This window comes from Bos indicus, chromosome 20 (assembly GCF_029378745.1).
Source record: "Bos indicus isolate NIAB-ARS_2022 breed Sahiwal x Tharparkar chromosome 20, NIAB-ARS_B.indTharparkar_mat_pri_1.0, whole genome shotgun sequence".
In the NCBI taxonomy this organism is placed as follows: Eukaryota; Metazoa; Chordata; class Mammalia; order Artiodactyla; family Bovidae; genus Bos; species Bos indicus.
Window position 1 is genome coordinate 43,560,608 of NC_091779.1, and position 10,612 is coordinate 43,571,219.

At 36.8% G+C, this 10,612-nt stretch overlaps 1 pseudogene; it reads left to right on the plus strand.

Moving 5' to 3' along the window:
* The first annotated feature begins 1,996 nt into the window (after window positions 1-1,996).
* On the plus strand, window positions 1,997-5,123 carry LOC109574714 (large ribosomal subunit protein eL8 pseudogene; annotated as a pseudogene).
* The last annotated feature ends 5,489 nt before the right edge of the window (window positions 5,124-10,612 follow it).

Here is a 10,612-nt window from a genome sequence, read left to right on the forward strand (position 1 = left end):
TGTCCTCCTTCTTTTTGGCAGTAACCCTGAGAAAAGTTTGTGTATGCATTTGCTTCAATTTTAAATTTAAACAATATAGTGTATTCTGCAGTATTTCAGTAGTTACCTTAGAGCTGTATGGTTACTTACAACTATGATGGCAACAATCAGACTTAATTGAGTAAATGGATTTACTTTATGATTTGTGAGTCAACAAATCATTTTACTATTTAATGGTTTCAGGTTAATGAGAAAACAATGGAGGTTGAGGGAAAAATGAAATATTCTTGCTAAGCCAAGGCCATGGGACCTTGTGGTATACTTACTTTAGAGTAGTTTGAATAGTAAAACCAAAGTTGATTCCAGAATGGAATCATCACATACCTGAAACTAAAGTAAGTATACAGAACTCAAAATGTCCTTAACTGTGTGACAAAACTCTTTTTGTATTTTAAGAAGTGATTTAGTTTCAGCAAAACATTATCTGCTGCATTGCAGTTATTATCTAATTCCTCAGTATTTAGTGTAATAAATTTAATTAGTAATTTTTAGTGTTGTAATTTTATAAATGATATAATAGTTCCTTGCTAATTTCATGTTTGAGTATATTTAGTTAACTTTATGACTACATAATTTGTCATCACTGAAACACAGCTTTTTTAAATTAAAAGTATGACTAATTTATATGGTTGAGATCACCAGATTAAATCTGCAAAAGCTCAGTTAATTTTTAAGATTGGTATATTACTGTTGACTTGAATTCTCATTTGAAAGTCCAAGGGACTCATAATTAATACAGTAAAAATGCAAAGTTCAAACCCAACTGTAACATACCAAAAGCAAATTAAACCAATAGTATTAGGTAGTAGGGAAGAAGGAAAACATGTTCATGTTCCTACATTGAACATCATGTAACGTCACTTTTAAGAGATTTTTCTACAAAAATTTGGAAGACATGTGAACTTCTTATTGGAAAGATATTATAATTAGTTCTGTAAAATATGACTGTTTGATATTCCTAAACAGCATTCCAGTTCACTGCATTTAGCTTGTTACATTCAAGATATTAATGTCTATTTTTATGAACTGTTGGATGAGTGAACAAAGGAACAAATAAGTGAACAAACTCTTCAGGAATCTATTTTATGTCTTCAGCATCACTCTCTTTCAACAGAAGATGTATTCCAGGATCCTAAGTGTCAGAAACTGATTGTCTCTTCTGGTCTATGGCCTGATTCTTTCATACTTCCTTTAATCTCCTGCTGTTTTCTTCCTCAAATGCTTTTTATAAGTGCATCTAGGTTTAATGATGATCCAAGGTACCTTCTGAAGCTAGTGTCATTTCATTATTGTATGATAAAGGTTTTTTAAGTAGAACAGCTTAAATTTGACTAATGTGCAATAGAATGACATTCCAAAGATGAATCAGCATGTGAAGCATCTACAAAGAAAGTTTAAAATAATTAAAATATGTGTTCTTAGTGTCTTGAATCTTCTCATCTTAAGTATATAAGAAATGAGAGAAAAAGAGAGGGTTTTAGGGAAGAAGATAGTGAAAGGAAAATATATTTTTGTATATAAATGTGAGGGTGCTATTTTTCAAATCCCCTCCTCCAGGTAGGATGTGATATTCCTTTCTGCCTCTTCTCCTTCTCTCTGCTTAAACATCCATGTAGGGTACAGGCTGTCACGGGGATCTACAGAAAGTCTGATACACTACTCCTGCATTTGGGAGGCAGGGTGGACCAGGATCTGACTCTCACTGTGGGACTCTTGCAAAAGAAAAAGGCCTTAATAACTCTTTGGATAGTGATGCTATTTTAGGGTCGACCTACGTACACTCCCTGGATAAGTCCTAACAATGGATGAAGGCCTGTAGGGTTCTCTCCTACCTGATGTGAACTGAGCGGAGAGCAAGTCATCCTGTCCAAGAGCGCCACCTGGAGTCACGGAGGGAACAAAGCAGCAAGGAACTGAATGTGCATAGTCACAGCTCAGGGAAGAATGGCAAAGGGCTATGGAGAACAGAAGTCAAGAAAAAGGTAGGAGAGAGAGAACTGGACTGCAGCAAATGTCAGAAGAAAAAGAAAAGGAAACTCTTGCAAAATATATCAGGACCTTAGAGCTGAATGGTGGTTAAAGAACTGTTTTTATCTAGAAAAGGGGCAGGGAAAGAACTGTCTATGAGAGAGGTTTCAGTAAACAAATAGAAAAGTCAACTCCCCATTTTTAATCTTAGAGGCATCTGACCTGAAATAGGCTGGTGTTAATATAATTAAGTCATAAAACATATGCTATTAAATAGAAATTCTGAGTGGTGATGGATATCTTGGACTCAACATTATGATTACTTACTGAATTGTGTCTGTGAAAAACAGTGTGAAGTATCCTTAGAACAAATTTTATCTGAGTGGGCAGGAAAATCCTGACAGTTACCACACTGAGTATATTTTAAAGGAGCAGTGGGTGATAAAAGGAAATTTGCATTTTGGATATGGCAAAAGGAGTTGTTCAACCTCCAGGTTACATAAGAAAATGTAAAACTTTCCGTAAAAAGCTAATTCTGTTCTCTAATACTGTCAAAGTAAGTGGCTGTGTTCTTTGACAAGGTTGCATTTGATATTATTTTTATTTCCTCTATTTCTTTTGGGTTTATTATCCAAATCCTGTATCTTGATCAAAGCTTGGAGTGAGGGAAAAATATCACTATCCCACGAAAATTCTGTTTCTAAGAATATATATGAAATCTCAGCAAACATTTGTTATATCGCAACTTAACTTTTAAACATTTTAACAGTTAAGTTGAAAACTTAATATTATAGCAAAGAACAACAGTTTCCTCACTGTCACCTGCCAGATTCTTGTTGGAGATGGTGTAATGCACTTTTGAAGTATTATTTAGTGCTCATTTTCAGCTAAGGTCAGGGAGAAGTAAGAGTGTGTATGTGTGTGTGTGTGTGTGAGTGTGTGTTTCTTTATTACCTCCTTAATGATGAGTGTCTGAAATTGTCTTCTCTTTAATTTAAGGATTTGGAGATATCTTCCATGGTGAGATGCAGTTTCATTTAAGCAATCTGACAAGTCGAAACTTTATACATCACTTGCAGAGGAAGCCTGCTGAATACGTTTCCAAACAGATCTAATGCTGTCACTTTCAGATGTTTCTTTTAAATTTCTTCTATATTTTTTCAATTTGATGTTTTACAGAATCACCCAAGTACTTAGGCAGTTAGTACTTCATGCTTCATTTTTATCACGAAAACAAAATCATCTGGATTTTCATCTACATTTCTGCTTTCTTTGCACACCCACTAAATTTAGCATCTTTCCTACAACAGATATAGCAGAGGGCCTTACAATAGGTCTCATGAAAGAAATGCACATATTTTGAAGGTATATCAATATCATAATTTATCAGCAGCTACCAACAGTTGAACAACTTTTTGTGTTATATGTCAGCATCAGTTGTTAATGAGCTCTGCTATGTTGGTATTGCTATTTACAAAATAACATATTTAAGATTTCTATTCTCAAGCAGCCTTTTCACACTGAAATAACAGTTATTACATTTGTGTAAATATAACAATATACTTACAAATTTGTTTCCATGTCATTAGATTTATTTAGGGCTAAAAAAGAATGAGGAATATAGATTGGTTACCAGTTGGCTTACAAACAGTATTTTTATTTTGTTGTGATATAATCATTTTATGAATATATAACTGCAGCATGTAAGCAAAACAACATATTATATGCTTTTGATACTTGGAATTATCTTTATCATATTATCCAATTGTTGTGACAGTAAGATAGTTTTCCATTCTATAAATATTTTTTCAATCATATTGCCAAGTTGTTAGTTTAGTAACATCCTGAAATATTGCATCAAGCAAGTGATCAGCAACTCAGTTAAGTTAATCATAAATCCATGACACTTTCTGCATAAAAAAGCTCTTATCTGATCTGTTGTAAATAGCACAGTTTATTCTATAAGTTGGGTAAGAATTTGTATATCACTGTAGTAATATGAACAAAATATTATGAAAACACAAGGGAACAAAGGAAAAATGATATATTGGTGATAGAAAACTTTTGAGGGTAGGGATATTTTAATCTAATCAAAAAGAATAAGATTTTTCCTGACTAAAAGCTATACATTGATTTGGCTTCTGTCCTTCCTCCCTCTAGCCCTCTTTTTTCTTTCTTTTTATAAACTGGACCATTGGTTTGAGTTTTTTGAAGTTTTCAGATAACCATGAATAGCTAGAGATTTTCCTTCATGATAGTAGCATGTGTTATGAATATTAGGCACAATGTCTCACAAAGAACATTGAATATTCTCATTTCTTTTCATGGAATGTTAAAGAATCGATTGTTTAAAATTTTACTAAACATTATTTATATTGTACAATAAAAATGATAGGCTCTGGTGACTGTCAAATTGTGCCCAAATCCTGGCCTTGTTACATATCAGTTATGTGATCATATGTTATTTTCCTCCTGTTAGCAGTGGAAAATCATGGCATTTACTTGATAAGAGTTGTTGTGAAGGTAGCCCTAGTCCCTGCTGTCGTGAAGAATCAGGAAGCCAAGAAGGTGGTAAACCACCTGTTTGAGGAAAGGCGCAAGATTTCTGTCACTGGAACGGACATCCAGCTTAAAAAGGCACTTCACTGATTTGTGAAATGGCCAAGATGCACTGAGGTGGAGTGACAAAACGCTATCCTCCGTAAGCAGTGGAAAGTGCCTCCTGCAGTGAACCAGTTCACTCGTTTAACCAGGCCTTGGAGAGCTGAACGGCTACACAGCCGCTTAAGCTGGCCATCAAGTAGAGTCCAGAGACAAAGCAAGAGATTGTTAGCCGTGCTAGAGAAAAAAGCTGTGGGCAAAGGGATGTCCCCACTAAGAGGCCATATGTCCTTCAAGCAGGATTTCAGACTGTCCCCACCTTGGTAGAGAACAAGAAAGCTCACTGGTAGTTATTGCACAAATGTGGACCCTACTGGGCTGGTTGTCTGCCTCTCTGCCTGTGTCTTAAAGTGGGGGTTTCCTACTGCATTATCAAGGTGAAGCCTAGGCTGGGGCATATAGTCCACAGCAAGATTAATACTACCATCACCTTCATACAAGTTAATTCTGGCTAAGCAGCTGGAAGCTACAATATCAGGACCAATTGTACGGACAGATACGAGAGGTTCCCCATCACTAGGGGAGGCAGTGTCCTGGGTCTGAAATGGCAAAGGACAAAGAACTGCCCACCAAACTGGGCCATGTGTATACTATTGAGTTTTCTGTACTTAAATATAAGTCCTCCTTCAGCCAGTGTTGACTGAGAGAAAAAAAAAAAAAATAGCATGGTGCATATCCATTAAAATGTATGGCTTACAGCATGTTAAAATAAGCCATTGATTTCTGACTTTTGGGTATATACTATCTTTGATAGTCAGTTCCCAGGTTCTTCACTTTAGATAAAGAATTATACCCTTCTCCCTATTATCTTTTTCACATAGTCTTCACAAACGCTAACACTGCTTTTCAATATCATTTCAAGAAAGTACTTATTTCTCAACAGTCATTCAGTATAAAGAGGTACAATAGACTCTTGCCTCTAAATCCTGTCTGCATGTTAAAAAATACTAGAAGCTAATGTTTCCTTTCAATAAAACCAATGTCACCTTGTTTTTCTATAGTCCCATTAAAAGGTCTCTATCAGCATCTTTACCAAAGGTGCTTCCCTGTCCTTGTATTTGTGCTTCAAATACTTTGCTGATTGTGCATTCACTCAAATGATATTTTTAGTCCCATTTATAGTAGTTCTGCATCCTTTATACTAAGGTGTAAACCTATTTTGCCCCTAAAAGTAAAACATTTGGGAAATGTTAATCCCAGACACTCCTCGTCACTATTCTCTTTCACACTTCTTTTGCATCATGTCTTTAGAAAAGAGAAAACTTGAATATGTGTGTTGTATGCATGTATATGGGTTTCCCTGGTGTCTCAATAAAGAATCTGCCTGCAATGCAGGAGACCCGCATTCAGGGGTCCAGAAGGTCTCCTGGAGAAGGAAATGGCAACCCACTCCAGTATTCTTGCCTGGAGAATCCCATGAACAGAGGAGCCTGGTGGGCTATAGTCAGTGGGGTTGCAAAGAGTTGGACCCGATTGAGAAACTAAGCACAGCACCTACATATATCAATGTAGATACATTAAATCTATAGGTTTCAAGAAATTTATGTTTAATGAGAAGAGACAAAAAAATATCCAAGATGTTGATACCATTACACGTCACTCTGTAGACTGGTAATAAATGCTATGGGGCTATAGGAAGCAGAGAGGACAATAAGTAATGATGAGAGTTGCTATTGTTCATTAGAGCTGATAAAGCAGCCCTCTCAGATGAAGTGGCTTTTAAACAAAACCTTGATGAAAGGGAGAGGAGAGCTATGTAATGTTTGAGGGGTCAACATTCCAGGTAGAGAGAGGAAAGAGCAAGTGCAAAGCTTGCAAAGGTAGGAGGATGTTTAGGAAAGTATTCAGAAAATACAAGGAGAATAATACAACTGGAACTGAGTAACTATGAAGATGATGGCAGGTTAAGATGTAATGTCAGCCATGTGGAGAGGTATGAGGCAGTGCTGCTTGGGTGCATTGAATTGAGCACTTTTACTTTTGACAAATGTGTGTCTGTGTGTTTGACAAATGTGTGTCTGTGTGTTTATATATATATATATATATATATATATATATATATATATATAGTTGTTGTTTAGTTATGAAGTAGCATCCAATTCTTTGAAATCCCATGGATAGGCTCCTCTGTCCATGCCTTTTCCGAGGCAAGAATACTGGAGTGGGTTGCCATTTCATCTCTAGGGGATCTTTCTGGCCCAGGAGTTGAACCCGGGCCTCCTGCATTGGCAAACAGATTCTTTACTGTCTGAGCCACCAGGAAGCCACATTCATATTTATAATAGGGAATTGAAATATGACACCCCCAAATATGCCTGTTATTTTGAGCTGAAGGCATTTGAAGTTCAACCAGTAGGAAAGAAGTCTTCCTAGAGCTTCCCTTATCTGATTAAACTCTTGAGTTATGATGACTGCCATATACATCCCCTCTCCTATAAAGTTGCAAGACCATGATGAACAGAAAGAGTTGGCACTGAAATGGACCAGTACAAATACTACTGCATTAGTTTCTCCCATATGTTTGCCTTCCCACAGTTTATCACCTTGGAAGCCTAAAATCTTTCCTTTTGTCTTGTCTCTTCTCTACACATTTATTATTAACATTCTAAATAAACTAAATTTCTAACCATTCCTTTGAGTTACTCATCACTGAGTTTCTCCTGCATGTATGCACACTATACAGGATAATATGCTCCGTTTGTCTTTTCTCTTATTAATTTGTCTTTTGTCAGTTTAATTCACAGGGCCCCAGCCAGAAAAAATAGGAGGGTAGAGGAAAAGGACTCGACCTTTTGTAGGACTCACCTGAACAACAATAGCAAATAGTTTTTGCTATCTTTAAATGAAAATCATAGTTTGTTTAACCATATGCTGTGCCGCTGTGCTTTGTCACTCAGTCGTGTCCAGCCATTTGCGACCCCATGGACTGTAGCCCGCCAGGCTCCTCTCTCCATGGGGATTCTCCAGGCAAGAATACTGGAGTGGGTTGCCATGCCCTCCTCCAGGGGATCTTCCCAACCCTGGGATCTAACCCAGGTCTCCGGCATTGCAGGCAGATTCGTTACCATCCGAGCCACTGAGGAAGCCTAACCTATGCATATATAATGCTTTTAAAGCTAATGTACCATCCTTACAGGGTAATATGAAGAAAAAAATACAACTAAAATAACTTATAAAAGTGCATTTCAGTACACAGGCACAACTGGACTTTAAGACCCAACAAAGCTGCTGGATGCTTGCCTTCATATGCAGAGTTACTGTGACTCTTGTAGCCATACTTGTAGTCTGAATTGGCAACTCAGCACTACAGACACTTTAGGTTATGGCTATGTGATTGCTCAAAAAGTGAACAGTGCTTTGCAAAACTGAAGAAAGCTCAGACCTAACTTCACCTGATTTGCATAAGTTTTGTCTTCTCTGTAATGGAAAAGTAATTTACATCTAAAGTGGTGTTTGGGTCTGAGCCAGACAATAAAAAGTACTGGAACAAGCAGGGTAGTTCTTCATTGTGTGGCATTGTCTTTGAATTTCAGAATGTCCTACTGTCTGGTATTACCAAATAGTGTGTCACAGTCAGTGAGATAAATAAAGCACTTTGAATAATTCCAATTTTCTCCCTTGCATCTTGGTAAAGATCTTGGTTTTATTCTTTCCTAAGTGTAATGAGCAACTATTGCAGTCTTTAGAAGAAAAATGCCATGATCAGATATATATTTTAAAAGAATCATCTTTTGATTAAATGTTAAGTGCCAGGACATGAGAATTAAAACTCACAAATCAAATAATTTTATTTTATATGCTTTTTGTTTGTTTTGTTTTTATTTTACCCTCAGTGTTTCAGAATAACATATTTTAGGGAAAATACTGAATTCATTTGAAACAAAAACATTTTACCAATTATCAAGTTTAAACATTGTCATAGGGAACATCAGTTTGACAGAGTTCAAGGCTGAAGAAAATTAGGCAGATAGTCCAGAACTGCAGATTTGGTGTTCATATACTGAGTTCTAGTAGTGTCTGTATTACTAACTGTTATGGAAAGTGGACAGTAGCTTCTCCGTGGGCTGGCCACTCACCCCCAGGAGCCTTGGTGATTCTGTATCTTGACCTGCTCCTTACCCAGCTCACTCATGAGAACTCCTTGAAATGATCCACGTGACAAGCCCAGCCAAGCCCCAGCACCCAGGAGGTGCTCATTCAACAGAAAACCGAAGACAGCCATTTTCAGTTTTAAAAATAAATTGGACCTTATAGTAAAAAAAAAAAAAAAAAATTTATACTTCTCATAAGTATAAATCTAAAATTGTATTCTACCTCTGATGACCCCACATTATAATTAATGCTATACTGGGGGGGTAACATCATGTTCTTTCTCATTCAACAATGAACCAAAATAATGGGGATCATTTTGGCTTAAAATGAGTTTGTTTTTCCTTCTCTCGCATACTGCTTATGTCTCTGGATACAAGCTTTTCCACCCCATAATTCATCCTGAGAGTAAACTGGCTGGGGTAGCCAGGAAGACTGCTCAAATCAAAGAGATATGTGGTCCCAATGGAGACAGTACTTCTCTCTGAACCTTATATCATACTCAGTTGATTCAAAAAATGGTTGTTTAAGGGAGATGTTTTTTCCTAGGCCCAATTCATCAAATATATTAGAAAACTTTTCACACTAAAAACCTGTGCTTAGCAATAAATCACGCAATAGTATCTGTAAGAGAGGAAAAGAAAAGCTGCTTTAATCAGTTGCGTTAAATCAGTTAAGACGGACACACCAATTTAGGAATTTTAACAGTCAAATCTTATCTATGAACAATCTACTAAGTTCATCAAGTTTATCATTAACACTGTATATGAAAATATTTGATTTGATGTTAATGAACAAGTATTAACATACTTCCCAGGGATACTAGTGGTAAAGAACCCACCATCCAATGTAGGAGACACAAGAGACACGGGTTAGACCCCTGGGTCGGGAAGATCCCCTGGAGGAGTTCATGGCAACACACTCCAGTGTACTTGCCCAGAGAATCCCATGGACAGAGGAGCCTGGAGGGCCACAGTCCATAGGTTTGCAAAGAGTCAGAAACCACTAAATCTTCAGGCATGCATGAAGTTTACTAAAAATGTGGGTCTAGAACCAAACAACAATTGCACATATAGTGTTGGGGAATGTATAGTAGTATTTCATTTAGAAGCAGGGACTTTCGAGTTTGGCTGCTGCTGCTGCTGCTAACTAGCATCAGTCGTGTCCGACTCTGTGTGACCCCATAGATGGCAACCCACCAGGCTTCTCTGTCCCTGGGATTCTCCAGGCAAGAACACTGGAGTGGGTTGCCATTGCCTTTTCCGTCGAGGTTGGCCTATCTGAGTTTAAATGTTAGCTCTACCACTAACCAGATGTGTTACCTTAAGTAAGTTATCTTTCTTTTCTATATTTCATTTTCCCTATCTGTAAAGGGATTTCTAACTACATGTTGGTTGAGTGAACAAGATAACCCATGCACTTAAAATACTTAAAATGTTTGTTGAATAGGAACTCATAGATAAAAATTTGGCATTATTGCAGTAATTTAGAAGATAAGCTGTACTAGATATTTATGTTTCACTTTAAGAAAGAGGAGCAAGATTTTGACACAGGGTAACTGGGAATATATAAATGTTTGCTCCATGGTGCTGAACAAATACAGCTTTCCTATGATATAATAAACTGTGATACTTCAAAAATTTCTCTCTTTTAAAGTGGAAATCTGAGCTTTAATTTCTATTAAATTTTTGGCAGAATAGGCAGCTTTTATTGCTACAACAGGGATTAAGCACCAGATGTATTTGTTGACAGCATGTAGATTCTTAAAGAAACTCGTATATATGGCTCTAGTTTATGCCGTTCTATGAATATCCTAATCCTTACTGCCAAATTCAGACTGACATTGAAGAAAGCA